At 41.3% G+C, this 16,414-nt stretch overlaps 1 protein-coding gene and 1 long non-coding RNA gene across 6 annotated transcripts in view; both read right to left on the reverse strand.

The window, feature by feature from the left end:
* The window catches only part of ARHGAP26 (Rho GTPase activating protein 26), a 483,828-nt gene that overhangs the window by 138,923 nt on the left and 328,491 nt on the right, over positions 1-16,414 (reverse strand). The gene's annotated exons all lie outside the window — the stretch shown is intronic.
* LOC113606909 (uncharacterized) overlaps positions 1,904-16,414 on the reverse strand; it is a 23,874-nt gene continuing 9,363 nt past the window's right edge. The window contains exon 3 of the long non-coding RNA XR_003427758.1: positions 1,904-5,529. This is a non-coding gene — a long non-coding RNA (uncharacterized LOC113606909). The remainder of the gene's footprint in view (positions 5,530-16,414) is intronic.

Below are 16,414 nucleotides of genomic sequence, written 5' to 3' on the forward strand. Positions count from 1 at the left end.
TACCAGAAAACTACTAGAGCTAATCAATGAATTTGGTAAAGTAGCAGGATACAAAATTAATGCACAGAAATCTCTGGCATTCCTATACACTAATGACGAAAAATCTGAAAGTGAAATCAAGAAAACACTCCCATTTACCGTTGCAACAAAAAGAATAAAATATCTAGGAATAAACCTACCTAAGGAGACAAAGACTGGTATGCAGAAAATTATAAGACACTGATGAAAGAAATTAAGGATGATACAAATAGATGGAGAGATATACCATGTTCTTGGATTGGAAGAATCAACATTATGAAAATGACTCTACTACCCAAAGCAATCTACAGATTCAATGCAATCCCTATCAAACTACCACTGGCATTTTTCACAGAACTAGAACAAAACATTTCACAATTTGTATGGAAAAACAAAAGGTCCCGAATAGCCAAAGCAATCTTTAGAACGAAAAATGGAGCTGGAGAATCAGGCTCCCTGACTTCTGACTATACTACAAAGCTACAGTAATCAAGACAGTATTGTACTGGCACAAAAACAGAAATATAGATCAATGGAACAAGATAGAAAGCCCGGAGATAAACCCATGCACATATGGTCACATTTTCTTTGATAAAGGAGGCAGGAATGTACAGTGGAGAAAGGATAGCCTCTTCAATAAGTGGTGCTGGGGAAACTGGACAGGTACATGTAAAAGTATGAGATTAGATCACTCCCTAACACCATACACAAAAATAAGCTCAAAATGGATTAAAGACCTAAATGTAAGGCCAGACACTATCAAATTCTTAGAGGAAAACATAGGAAGAACACTCTATGACATAAATCACAGCAAGATCCTTTTTGACCCACCTCCTAGAGAAATGGAAATAAAAAGAAATATAAACAAATGGGACCTAATGAAACTTAAAAGCTTTTGTGCAGCGGAGGAAACCATAAACAAGACCAAAAGACAACCCTCAGATTGGGCGAAAATATTTCCAAATGAAGCAAATGACAAAGGATTAATCTCCAAAATTTACAAGCAGCTCATGCAGCTCAATAACAAAAAAAGAAACAACCCAATCCAAAAATGGCCAGAAGACCTAAATAGACATTTCTCCAAAGAAGATATACAGATTGCCAACACACACATGCAAGAATGCTCAACATCATTCATCATCAGAGAAATGCAAATCAAAAATACAATGAGATACCATCTCATACCGGTCAGAATGGCCATCATCAAAAAATCTAGAAACAATAAATGCCGGAGAGGGTGTGGAGAAAAGGGAACACTCTTGCACTGCTGGTGGGAATGTGAATTGGTACAGCCACTATGGAGAACAGTATGGAGGTTCCTTAAAAAACTACAAAAAGAACTACCATATGACCCAGCAATCCCACTACTGGGCATATACCCTGAGAAAACCAAAATTCAAAAAGAGTCATGTACCAAAATGTTCATTGCAGCTCTATTTACAATAGCCCAGAGATGGAAACAACCTAACTGCCCATCATCGGATGAATGGATAAGGAAGATGTGGCACATATATACAATGGAATATTACTCAGCCATAAAAAGAAACGAAATTGAGTTATTTGTGGTGAGGTGGATGGACTTAGAGTCTGTCAGAGTGAAGTAAGTCAGAAAGAGACAGACAATACCATATGCTAACACATATATATGGAATCTAAGAAAAAGAAAATGTCATGAAGAACCTAGGGGTAAGACAGGAATGACCTACTAGAGAATGGACTTGAGGATATGGATAGGGGGAAGGGTAAGCTGTGACAAAATGAGAGAGTGGCATGGACATATATACACTACCAAATGTAAAATAGATAGCTAGTGGGAAGCAGACGCATAGCACAGGGAGATCAGCTTGGTGCTTTGTGACTGCCTAGGGGGGTGGGATGGGGAGGGTGGGAGGAAGGTAGACGCAGAGATGGGTGGGGGGAGATATCGGAACATATGTGTATGTGTGGCGCATTCACTTTGTTGTGGGGCGGAGGCTGGCACACCATTGTGGGGTAATTGTACTCCAATAAAGATGTTTTTTAAAAAAAAATGCATGGGTAAAAGAACTATTCAAAGCGCCAAGGCAGGCCACTAGGTTTTAGTGCAATTGTGAGTAAAAAGCTCACTGACATGATTTCATTTTCCACACTTCAACAAACCTTTAATTACCACTTGCTGAGTTTTGGTGTAGTAACAAAAAACAATATCCAGTATCACCCGAAAAGGTTTTTAAAAATATGTCTTCCTTTTCAAAGTACGTATATGTGTGTGTGGTGGGATTTTTTTTCCCAAATCCTTTAACGACAAAATGTACAGCAATAGGTTGGATAAAGAAGATATTATCATCTAGTTAACTTCTACTAAGTCAGACGTTAACGAGATTTACAAAAATGTAAGATGTCATTTAATGAATTTATAAATAAATCTTTAATTTTTTTTTTCAGTTTTAATTTCAAATACTGTAAATACAGATAGATTTAATCCATATAAAACTAAGGCTGCTGGAGCCCTTAGTAATTTTTACGAGTGTAAAGGGGTGCTGAGACCACAAAATTTTAGAAATGTTGAGCTAAGAAGATAATACCTTGGGTGGGGTATTCCTTCGGGGGTGATGAAAATGCTTTGGAAATAAAGTTGATGGTTATATAGCACGGTCAATGTACTAAATGCCACTGAATTCTATGTTTTAAAATGGTTATATTTATATTATATGAATTTTACCTCAATAAAAAAGAATGTTAAAAAAATAAAGAATATAGTACTTTGGAACCACAAGAGTCCAGCTGGTCTGGCACAACCCCTTTCACAGAATGAATACTAAGGACCATTTACTATCCACCTCAGTCTGAAATCACCTTAGGCTCTTTCTGCTTGACATGAAATTTAAATATTCAAGGAGGTCTTTTCCTTGAAAATAATGAAGACCATGACTGAGTTTTTACAACTTGGCTCAAACTCCTGGGTTTTATAATCTCATGCATCTCAGACCAATAAATTTAACCATTCTGTCAAAAGCCAGCACACAGTCAACTATTTATCTGCGCATCCTAAGGACACAATGCACCCTGTACGCCATATTGTGATAGGTGCTGGGAACAAAGGGGTGAGCAAAAACCACAGGTGGTCCCTGCACTCTGCACTCTTGTAGGGCTCATACTTTAGTAGAAAAACATTCATCAGACAATGGCATGCATTTAGAGAAACGATACAGTAGTCAAGAGTTCTCTATGAAGGAAAGGCTTACAACGTCAGAGGCATGTAAAATAGAAGACTTGACTAAACTGCAGAAGGAAGAAGGAGTCCCAGAGGACCAGTTGCACCAGCTTCACCCAGGAGCTTGTCAGAAAAGCCAGATCCCAGACCCTTCCAAGAGCTACTGAAGGAGAATCTGCATTTTATTTAACAAGCTTCTCAGGTGATTCCCCTCTAAGAAGCACTCACTGTTCTAAAGAATGGATAGGGGTTCGTTCATTCGATGAAGGAGTATTCTGGTAGAGGTAACAGACCCAGGCCCTATGGTCAGAGAGAGAGAGGAGGGCATGTCTGAAGAAAGCTATAGTAGCCAGAACAGGAAGAGCCTGGGGGGACGGTACAGGGGCTCTCAGGGGCTGGCAAACACTAAATCTGGGCATGAGTAAACAGGGGTTAGAAGGGACTGTAGTCTCCTGAACTCTATCAGGCAGGCCTTCCTGGCACTACACTGCTTTCCAAACAACAAACCCAACAGTTAGATACTCATCCTTTGACAGCTGCTGAAGGGCAAATTCCTTTAATTCCAATGAAAGAACCAAGTTCTTATAGCACAAGTGGCAACAGCTCTGGTTCCCCACAGTGAAACAACAGGGTGGTTTTGCAAAGCCTTAATTTGAATGTGTGTAAGAGATCTTATTAACTTCCTGATGCCTCAGAGGGCCCTCATTACCAGGAAGGTCTGAACTCTCAAGAGGGAGTGACTGTACTCTGGATTCTGCATAAATCTTTAGGCTCGGTGTATTTGAGCCCCTGATAATAAATTTGGGTCACAATGCCACTGACCGTGGTGAACACTGTATCTAGTGCTTGGGAAACTGAACGGAACACGACCCAGCGAGCCTGCCAAACTCCAGAGACTCCTCTGCAGGAGCTGCACCAAAGAGACGAGATCAATAAATATTTGAGAGAGAGAGAGACAGACAGAGACAGAGACCGACAGAGAAAGAGAGAGAGAACGGGATCCACAGCTTTGTAGCTCCAGGTGTTCATGGATGTCTGACCGTGGAAGAAACCAGTTATGCCCAGCAGTACCCTCTGTATCGACTAAAACAAAGTCAATCCCTGGGTATGAAGATGCCCCTGGGAGAGGGAAGAATCACGATGTGGTCAGGCTGCAGAAGAGAATTTATACTGGAAGCATCTCAGCAGCAGCCTGAAGAGCTAGGAAGGGCAGGAAATATCTTGATTTAAACAAGGAAGACTGGCTCCATCTCCATCTAATAAACCCTAAAGCAAAGTCCAAGGTGAAAAGAACCCAAGGTTAGAATTTACGGCTCTTTGAGGTAATTTCTTACTTTCTCATCACTTTGGGGATTTAGGTGTATTGGCAAAAGTATTGTCTGTACGATAAAAAAGAAAGATGGAGGCCCAGGTTCATTTCCTCCATAGTTGGAATTCTAAATAAACGACAGACAACGGGTCTGTGTCATTTTAGCAATGCCAGAGGGGGCTGGAAGTTTTCTAGTTCATTGAATGGCTATCTCCAGCTTTACAATTCTTTTTCCAGATACTCTGGAGAGAAAAGGATTCTTCGACAAAGATCAACTTCCTGACATACGGTCAGTGGAAGCTGCATTAGCAGCCACTGTCTGGAACCCCAAACAGCCAGCTCTGACAATCAAAGACTGGGATGAAAACAAGAGTTTTCTCTTGCTTCTTTGTGCAAATCACTGATGAACAATCTATCAGCCCTAAGAGGCTGAAAGTTCCCTTGCGTAAAAGGGATCAATGCAGCCAAAATTATTTAAATATTACAAACACTATAATAAAAAAAAAGTTAAGAGACAGTCTCAACAACCAAGACAATTTCCACCGGACTTGAATTTCAGGGCGTTCTTTTGGTTAAAAGGTCTGCTTCCTTCCTTGTCCTCACCAGCCACTCAGGGCTGGGGCTCCTCAGCTCACTTATGGCGCTCACTCAAATCCAGCTGGAAGGGATCAACACTTGGTTTAGCTGAACAAATGCTTTGGAGCGCTCTGCATATGCCATCACCTACCTCAAAGTCTAGGACTGCCTGAACAGGATCTGGCTTTCAGTGCTGCCTGTCTAGTTACAAAGCTCAAAACTAATGACTTCACTTAGAAATTATTCGTTATACACACTTATTGCCTCTGCCTACTTCTCCTAAGCTAATCTCCACCTTGGCTCTTCCCCTCTGTGCTCCAACTACACTGCTCACATGCCATTATCTGGGAGCCTCTTCCCTCGTGTCCTTTTTCTTTACCCAACTAAATTCTACTAATCCTTTGGCTCTTAGCTCAACCCCAAAGCCACCCAACTCCCTGTCACTAAGGGAGTGAACTCTGCCGCAGTTTGTCATTACGTGTGTATATGGGACTAGCTGGTGAAGGAATCCCCCACTCCCTCCCACCAGAGGATGCTCTGTGAAGCACCTACAGCAGGCCGGGCAGAGTGGGACCAATGATGAGGCAGACACTGGGTCTGTCATCAAGGAGCTTGTCCTATAACAGACAAGAAGAAAAATTGGTGAATTAAGTGTTTCAGAGGCTGTGACCTCAGCATGCACAATGCACAGGGTTGAGGTGGGGGACAGCACATTTTACCTGCGCAGAAAGTGTTTGATGGAGATAAGGGCATAAGCAAAGGTAGAGAGGTGCACAAGTCTGCGGGCACTGCAAGCGGCTGATGGTTCCCAGAGCGTCAGTCCTTCGGCATGGAGTGGACAGGAGTGAAGGTAAAGGGGAAACGGTTTCCAGATGAAGCCTGCCTTCATATGCCACGCTGGAGAGTGCAGACTGTGGCTTTAAGTAGGGCAGTGAAAAGGGCAGGGTTCCCTTTTCCTTACAGACATGTCTCCCTCCAAACCTGTGGAAACTCAGGCCGTATTCCTTCCCCTGCTCTCCTGCCAGATTTCCCTGGAGCACTCCATGCATTTCGCTCAAGGGAGCAAAAAGGAGTGAGAAGCTTTTCCCTGCAATCCAAATTCACTTGTATGAGGCATCACAAATCAATCAGCGCAGGGAGCTGAGAATCCAGCGCCCACGTCGGGGCACAGACAGCCCAATCTGCTCCAATTTCATTTTCTTTTCTTTTTCTATTTTAATAGCTTATGATAAAGAAACTTCTTTTTAAATTTTTTAACATGGGATTAAGCAACAGGAATACTGTGACCATGGCTGTAATCCCAAATCCCCTTGGAAATTAATCAATCCCCTACACTCATATCATTAAAAGTAAGATCTTCTTCAGACTGTTAAATTCCCCCTGAATTATAGTTTTCACTATACTTTGAATGCATCTGGATGGACTGGGCTGGTGGCATGATACAAATGTCAACAACATGGATGGATGGATCCTGCCGAGATACCTTCAATAAATTGAACGTGGACAGAGCTACAGTGTCTTATCTTGGAGAACTTTATTTGCTCTAAAATCATGCTATAATTTTTATCATGTGTAATGACTTAAAATTGGTCCTCTGCAAATGAAGTATCTCAAGGACTTCTTATGAGAGAGATAAGCCCCAAGATACAAGATGGGATAAAGACATACTGAATCTGAGTTAAGAAGTAACAAAGTAAGAAGTTAAGAAGAGGACATAAAGGTGAGATTCTTCTCAATTCAAAAAATTTTTACTGAGCACCTACAATGTGGTCAACAGACTAGATGCTGAGGATAGTCAGGCAAATAAGACTTGATCTCCCAACCCAGAAGAAACATCCAAGTGGAACGAAGGGGAGAAAGGGAGACAAAGGTAAATTTGGCTACAGTAAAACTGACCATTGGACCAGCTATTACAGTGTACACTTGGGGTGAAAATGAAGCCAGAATTTTAGATGTATTTCTAAATGGTAGACCAGCTTCCTCAGGAAGGTGAGTATTGCCCATGGCTTAGATCATTAATAATGTAAACTAGACCACATCTAGGAAACAATGCAGCCTGGGACTAGGGGAAAAAGAAAACAAACTCAAGGTGCATTAAGGACTGCCCTCAACTGGTAAATATACTCTGCTGAGATTCTTCATGACTATAACCTATTGGTGTGGTCCAGAAAAATATATGCTCAACAGTGATGACCTTTGATCTTAAGGAATGCAATAAAATGTTTAGCCACGAATACCCAAATAAAGATAAGCAACATCAACCTTTTCCCTCCATTTTTCACACCCATCAAAACTCGTGAAGTTCTGTAGAAAAAGATCATTTAAATAGCCACCACGGGAAAAACTAAATCACCTAAGACTTCTTTGGTTTGAAAAGGAATAATCTTGTTTTATGCAATTCAGAAGGAAATAAAATACATTAGAAGGAAAGGTCTGCTTAAAATGAGCTATATACCAATTCCCATCATCTTGGCTTCAGATCTGTAATTAACGCTTATGTAGAGGTGGAAGGTAGTGAGGAATAAAACAGGCTTGGAACTCAGATAGGATCATGGATACAAATCCTGACTTTGAAACTTGGTAACAGTGTAGCTTCGGGCAAGATGTGTGACTCTTTGAATTTCAATGTTCTCTTCTGTAAAGTAAAAATCCCAGTATCTGCTTTTTGGGATTTTTGCAATGATAGCAGATACTGAATAGTAAAAGCATCTGACACATGGCAGATGTTCAACAAATGCAAAGCAATTTTACTATTCAACTTTTTATGTTCATAAGTATCTTAAGCATGAATTCTGATCCCTCTTGACTTTTAAGCAGGAACAAATAGTGACAGGAGCTTTTCTCCCTAGATGGAAAGAGTCAACACAGCTCCATATTCCTATGACAGTCCAGAGAGAACACTCAGCTCAGTCACCCTGAAGGAATTTCTCCAAACCCTTCCAGGGTGATGTCATTATTGTCTCCCGGGGGTCAGGGCAAGTGTCAAGGCTGAAGCAACTGGGGCATTAACACAAGCTGAGAACCAGCAACAGATACCAAACAGCCATTATAAATAGCAAATGAAGACCCAAAAATGCAAAGTAGAAAATACAGTGTTCCATAAAGTATTAAAACATTCCCAGCAAAAGACCCTGACAACAGTTACTGAGGTAAAAGTTGCCATTTTTGAGCACTGACTCCATGACAGACAGGCACTTTGCAAGCATCAACTTTCATGATGCACTTTCCATGCATCAACTCAATCTTTACAACAGGACTCTGAGGTAGGTCCTACTGTTCCCCCCATTTTATAAATGAGGACACAGAGGCCCAGATGTCAGAAAATTGTAGGAGGCCCCCAGCTGTAAGTGGTGTAAGTGGAATTTGAACTCAGGTCTGTCGGACTCCAGGGCTTCACTCTTGAACGACACGCCATTTCCAAATACATCAGTGGTAAACCAATTACACGGTTATTATCTTAAATAAACCAAGTAACCGACTCCCCAAAAGACAGGCTTAGTCTTTGTGAGTTCGATTTTGGTTCATTCTATAAGGTGTGAGTACTAACTAGGACACATCCAGGAGCTTCTGTTCTGATCGCAGGCTGCTCCTTCCAGTTTTTGTTGCTAGATCTTTCTCTCCCTACTTCTAAATGCTACAGTGCCTGGGACTCTGTCCTGGGACCTGTCCTCTACCTCTACAGATGTCCTAAGAGATGTCATCAGTTCAGCATTGATATATATGTAAGAAAAAGCATCTGAATGCTCACAGCTCTCAACAGAAACTTGGATACGTTCATCCCTGATCTCTGCCTGCCCCACCACACCCATACAACAAAACTAGACCCCCCTTTCTTTCCTGTAGAAGGCCAAAGCCCCAGAAATCATCCTTGACTCCTCTCACATGTCACGTCCAGCCCTTAAGTCAATCCTATCGGCTCTATCTTCAAAATAGATCCCAATGTGACTACTTCTCACCACCTCCACCACCAACATCCCAGTTCAGGCCTCCAGCATCTTCTGCCTGAACTACTGCAATAGCCTCCCAATTGGTCTCCCTGACTCCGCTCTTGCCCCAGTTCAGCTCATTCTCTAGAGATCAACAGACCAACACTGGAGAAATGAAGAACAATGTGAGGGACGAGGGGAAGATGGCAGAAGAGTAAGACAGGGAGATCACCTTCCTCCCCACAGATACACCAGAAATACATCTACACGTGCAATAACTCCTACAGAACACCTACTGAACACTGGCAGAAGACCTCAGACCTCCGAAAAGGCAAGAAAGTCCCCATGTACCTGGGTAGGACAAAAGAAAAAAGAATAAATAGAGACAAAAGGATAGGGATGGGACCTGCACCAGTGGGAGGGAGCTGTAAAGGAGGAAAGGTTTCCACACACTAGGAAGCCCCTTCGCAGGCGGAGACTACGGGTGGCGGAGGGGGAAAGCTTCAGAGCCGCGGAAGAGAGTGCAGCAACAAGGGTGAGCAAGGCAAAGCGGAGAGATTCCCGCACAGAGGATCAGTGCCGAGCGGCACTCACCAACCTGAGAGGCTTGTCTGCTCACCCGCCGGGGCGGGCGGGGGCTGGGCGAGGAGGCTCGGGCTTCGGTCGGAGCGCAGGGAGAGGACTGGGGTTGGCGGCGTAAACACAGCCTGCAGGGGGTTAGTGCACCACGGCTAGCCGGGAGGGAGTCCAGGGAAAAGTCTGGACCTGCCGAAGACGCAAGAGACGTTCTCTTCCCTCTTTGTTTCCTGCTGCTTGAGGAGAGAGTACTAAGAGCGCTGCTTAAAGGAGCTCCAGAGACGGGGTGCGTGCCGCGGCTAAAAACGCAGACCCCAGTGATGGACATGAGACGCTAAGGCTGCTGCTGCCGCCACCAAGAAGCCTGTGTGCGAGCACAGGTCACTCTCCACACCCCACTTCTGAGGAGCCTGTGCAGCCCGCCACTGCCAGGGTCCCGGGATCCAGGCACAACTTCCCCGGGAGAACGCACGGCGCGCCTCAGGCTGGTGCAACATAACGACGGCCTCTGCCGACGCAGGCCCGGCTCGCACTCCGTGCCCCTCCCTCCCACCCGCCTTAGTGAGCCAGAGCCCCCGAAGCAGCTGCTCCTTTAACCCCGTCCTGTCTGAGTGAAGAACAGACGCCCTCCAGCGACCTACACGCAGAGGCGGGGCCAAATCCAAAGCTGAGCCCCCGGACCTGTGCGAACAAAGAAGAGAAAGGGAAATCTCTCCCAGCAGCCTCAGAAGCAGCGGATTAAAGCTCCACAATCAACTTGATGTACCCTGCATCTGTGTAATACCTGAATAGACAACGAATCATCCCACATTGAGGAGGTAGACTTTGAGAGCAAGATTTATGATTTTTTCCCCTTTTCCTCTTTTTGTGAGTGTGTATGTGTATGCTTCGGTGAGAGATTTTGTCTGTATAGCTTTGTTTTCACCATTTGTCCTAGGGTTCTGTCCGTTTTTTGGTTTTTCTTTTTTTCTTAAAATTTTTTTTTCTTAATTATATTTTATTTTAATAATGTTATTTTATCTTACTTTACTTTATTTTATATTCTTTCTTTCTTTCCATCCTCCCTTCCTCCCTCCCTCCCTTCTTTCTTTCCTTCCTTGCTTCCTTCCTTCCTTCTTTCCTTTTTTCTTTCTTCCTTCCTCCCTTCCTTTCTTTCTTTCTACTTTTTGTCCCTTTTATTCTGCGCCATGTGGATAAAAGGCTCTTGGTGCTGCAGCCAGGAGTCAGTGCTGTGCCTCTGCGGTGGGAGAGCCAACTTCAGGACACTGGTCCACAAGAGACCACCCAGCTGCACATAATATCAAACAGCGAAAATCTCCCACAGATCTCCATCTCAACACCGGCACCAGCTTCACTCAACGACCAGCAAGCAACAGTGCTGGACACCCTATGCCAAACTAGCAAGACAGGAACACAACCCCACCCATTAGCAGAGAGGCTGCCTAAAATCATAATAAGGGAACAGACACCCCAAATCACACCACCAGACGTGGACCTGCCCACCAGAAAGACAAGATCCAGCCTCATCCCAGAACACAGGCACTAGTACCCTCCACCAGGAAGCCTACACAGCCCACTGAACCAACCTTAGCCACTGGGGGCAGACACCAAAAACAACAGGAACTAAGAACCTGCAGCCTGCAAAAAGGAGACCCCAAACACAGTAAGTTAAGCAAAATGAGAAGATAGAAAAACACACAGCAGATGAAGGAGCAAGATAAAAACCCACCAGACCTAACAAACGAAGAGGAAATAGTCAGTCTACCTGAAAAAGAATTCAGAATAATGATAGTAAGGATGATCCAAAATCTTAGAAATAGAATAGACAAAATGCAAGAAACATTTAACAAGGACCTAGAAGAATTAAAGATGAAACAAGCAATGATGAACAACACAATAAATGAAATTTAAAAAACTCTACATGGGATCAATAGAAGAATAACTAAAGCAGAAGAATGGATAAGTGACCTGGAAGATAAAACAGTGGAAATAACTACTGCAGAGCAGAATAAAGAAAAAAGAATGAAAAGAACTGAGGACAGCCTCAGAGACCTCTGGGACAACATTAAATGCACCAACATTCAAATTACAGGGGTTCCAGAAGAAGAAGAGAAAAAGAAAGGGACTGAGAAAATATTTGAAGAGATTATAGTTGAAAACTTCCCTAATATGGGCAAGGAAATAGTTAATCAAGTCCAGGAAGCACAGAGAGTCCCATACAGGATAAATCCAAGGAGAAATATGCCAAGACACATATTAATCACACTGTCAAAAATTAAATACAAAGAAAACATATTAAAAGCAGCAAGGGAAAAACAACAAAAAACACACAAGGGAATCCCCATAAGGTTAACAGCTGATCTTTCAGCAGAAACTCTGCAAGCCAGAAGGGAGTGGCAGGACATATTTAAAGTGATGAAGGAAAAAAACCTGCAACCAAGATTACTCTACCCAGCAAGGATCTCATTCAGATTTGATGGAGAAATTAAAATCTTTACAGACAAGGAAAAGCTGAGAGAGTTCAGCACCACCAAACCAGCTTTACAACAAATGTTAAAGAAACTTCTCTAGGCAAGAAACACAAGAGAAGGAAAAGACCTACAATAACGAACCCAAAACAATTAAGAAAATGGGAGTAGGAACATGCATATCGATAATTACCTTAAATGTAAATGGATTAAATGCTCCCAGCAAAAGACACAGATTAGCTGAATGGATACAAAACCAAGACCCATATATATGCTGTCTACAAGAAACCCACTTCAGACCTAGAGACACATACAGACTGAAAGTAAGAGGATGGCAAAAGTTATTCTATACAAATGGAAATTAAAAGAAAGCTGGAGTAGCAATTCTCATATCAGACAAAATAGACTTTAAAATAAAGACTATTACAAGAAACAAAGAAGGACACTACATAATGATCAAGGGATCGATCCAAGAAGAAGACATAATAATTGTAAATATTTATGTACCCAACATAGGAGCACCTCAATACATAAAGCAAATACTAACAGCCATAAAAGGGGAAATCGACTGTAACACATTCATAGTAGGGGACTTTAACACCTCACTTTAACCAATGGACAGATCATCCAAAATGAAAATAAATAAGGAAAAACAAGCTTTAAATGATACATTAAACAAGATGGACTTAATTGATATTTATAGGACATTCCATCCAAAAACAACAGAATACACATTTTTCTCAAATGCTCATGGAACGTTCTCCAGGATAGATCATATCTTGGGTCACAAATCAAGCCTTGGTAAATTTAAGAAAATTGAAATTGTATCAAGTATCTTTTCTGACCATAATGCTATGAGACTAGATATCAATTACAGGAAAAGATCTGTAAAAAATACAAACACATGGAGGCTAAACAATACACTACTTAATAACGAAGTGATCACTGAAGAAATCACAGAGGAAATTAAAAAATACCTAGAAACAAATGACAATGGAGACACAACGACCCAAAACCTATGGGATGCAGCAAAGCAGTTCTAAAAGGGAAGTTTATAGCAATACAATCCTACCTTAAGAAACAGGAAACATCTCGAATAAACAACCTAACCTTGCACCTAAAGCAATTAGAGAAAGAAGAACAAAAAAACCCGAAGGTTACCAGAAGGAAAGAAATCATAAAGATCAGATCAGAAATAAATGAAAAAGAAATGAAGGAAACGATAGCAAAGATCAATAAAACTAAAAGCTGGTTCTTTGAGAAGATAAACAAAATTGATAAACCATTAGCCAGATTCATCAAGAAAAAAAGGGAGAAGACTCAAATCAATAGAATTAGAAATGAAAAGGGAGAAGTAAAAACTGACAATGCAGAAATACAAAAGATCATGAGAGATTACTATAAGCCACCCTATGCCAATAAAATGGACAACCTGGAAGAAATGGACAAATTCTTAGAAATGCACAACCTGCCAAGACTGAATCAGGAAGAAATAGAAAATATGAACAGACCAATCACAAGCACTGAAATTGAAACTGTGATTAAAAATCTTCCAACAAACAAAAGCCCAGGACCAGGTGGCTTCACAGGCGAATTCTGTCAAACATTTAGAGAAGAGCTAACACCCATCCTTCTCAAATTCTTCCAAAATATAGCGGAGGGAGGAACACTTCCAAACTCATTCTACGAGGCCACCATCACCCTGATACCAAAATCAGACAAAGATGTCACAAAAAAAGAAAACTACAGGCCAATATCACTGATGAACATAGATGCAAAAATCCTCAACACAATACTAGCAAACAGAATCCAACAGCACATTAAAAGGATCATACACCACGATCAAGTGGGGTTTATTCCAGGAATGCAAGGATTCTTCAATATACGCAAATCAATCAACGTGATACATCATATTAACAAATTGAAGGAGAAAAACCATATGATCAACTCAACAGATGCAGAGAAAGCTTTTGACAAAATTCAACATCCATTTATGATAAAAACCCTGCAGAAAGTAGGCACAGAGGGACCTTTCCTCAACATAATAAAGGCCATATATGACAAACCCACAGCCAACATCGTCCACAATGGTGAAACACTGAAACCATTTCCACTAAGATCAGGAACAAGACAAGGTTGCCCACTCCCACCACTCTTGTTCAACATAGTTTTGGAAGTTTTAGCTACAGCAATCAGAGAAGAAAAGGAAATAAAAGGAATCCAAATCGGAAAAGAAGAAGTAAAGCTGTCACGGTTTGCAGATGACATGATACTATACATGGAGAATCTTAAAGATGTTACCAGAAAACTACTAGAGCTAATCAATGAATTTGGTAAAGTAGCAGGATACAAAATTAATGCACAGAAATCTCTGGCATTCCTATACACTAATGATGAAAAATCTGAAAGTGAAATCAAGAAAACACTCCCATTTACCTTTGCAAAAAGAAGAATAAAGTATCTAGGAATAAACCTACCTAAGGAGACAAAAAACCTGTATGCAGAAAATTATAAGACACTGATGAAAGATATTAAAGATGATACAAATAGATGGAGAGATATACCATGTTCTTGGATTGGAAGAATCAACATTGTGAAAATGACTCTACTACCCAAAGCAATCTACAGATTCAGTGCAATCCCTATGAAATAACCACTGACATTTTTCACAGAACTAGAACAAAACATTTCACAATTTGTATGGAAACACAAAAGACCCCAAATAGCCAAAGCAATCTTTAGAACGAAAAATGGAGCTGGAGGAATCAGGCTCCTTGACCTCAGACTATACTACAAAGTTACAGTAATCAAGACAGCATGGTACTGGCACAAAAACAGAAATATAGGTCAATGGAACAGGAAAGAAGTCCCAGAGATAAACCCACGCACATATGGTCACCTTATCTGTGATAAAGGAGGCAGGAATGTACAGTGGAGAAAGGATAGCCTCTTCAATAAGTGGTGCTGGGAAAACTGGACAGGTACATGTAAAAGTATGAGATTAGATCACTCCCTAACACCATACACAAAAATAAGCTCAAAATGGATTAAAGACCTAAATGTAAGGCCAGACACTATCAAACTCTTAGAGGAAAACATAGGAAGAACACTCTATGACGTAAATCACAGCAAGATCCTTTTTGACCCACCTCCTAGAGAAATGGAAATAAAAACAAAAATAAACACATGGGACCTAATGAAACTTCAAAGCTTTTGCCCAGCAAAGGAAACCATAAACAAGACCAAAAGACAACCCTCAGAATGGGAGAAAGTATTTGCAAATGAAGCAACTGACAAAGGATTAATCTCCAAAATTTATAAGCAGCTCATGCAGCTCAATAACAAAAAAAGAAACAACCCAATCCAAAAATGGCCAGAAGACCTAAATAGACATTTTTCCAAAGAAGATATACAGACTGCCAACAAACACATGAAAGAATGCTCAACATCATTCATCATTAGAGAAATGCAAATCAAAACTAGAATGAGATATCATCTCACACCGGTCAGAATGGCCATCATCAAAAAATCTACAAACAATAAATGCTGGAGAGGATGTGGAGAAAAGGGAACCCTCTTGCACTGCTGGTGGGAATGTGAATTGGTACAGCCACTATGGAGAACAGTATGGAGGTTCCTTAGAAAACTACAAATAGAACTACCATATGACCCAGCAATCCCACTACTGGGCACATACCCTGAGAAAACCATAATTCAAAAAGAGTCATGTACCAAAATGTTCATTGCAGCTCTATTTTCAATAGCCAGGAGATGGAAGCAACCTAAGTCTCCATCATTGGATGAATGGATAAAGAAGATGTGGCACATATATAATGGAATATTAGTCAGCCATAAAAAGAAACGAAATTGAGCTATTTGTAATGAGGTGGATGGACCTAGAGTCTGTCATACAGAGTGAAGTAAGCCAGAAAGAGAAAGACAAATACCGTATGCTAACACATATATATGGAATTTAAGAAAAAAAAATGTCATGAAGAACCTAGGGGTAAGACAGGAATAAAGACACAGACCTACTAGAGAATGGACTTGAGGATATGGGGAGAGGGAAGGGAAAGCTGTGACAAAGCGAGAGAGTGGCATGGACATATATACACTACCAAACGTAAAATAGATAGCTAGTGGGAAGCAGCCGCATAGCACAGGGAGATCAGTCCGTGCTTTGTGACCACCTAGAGGGGTGGGATAGGGAGGTTGGGAGGGAGGGAGACGCAAGAGGGAAGAGATATGGGAACATACGTATATGTATAATTGATTCACTTTGTTATAAAGCAGAAACTAAGACACCACTGTAAAGCAATTATACTCCAATAAAGATGTAAAAAAAAAA

This window comes from Aethalodelphis obliquidens, unplaced genomic scaffold, assembly GCF_003676395.1.
Source record: "Aethalodelphis obliquidens isolate GAN/ISIS:26980383/991018 unplaced genomic scaffold, ASM367639v1 scaffold45, whole genome shotgun sequence".
Taxonomy (NCBI): Eukaryota; Metazoa; Chordata; class Mammalia; order Artiodactyla; family Delphinidae; genus Aethalodelphis; species Aethalodelphis obliquidens.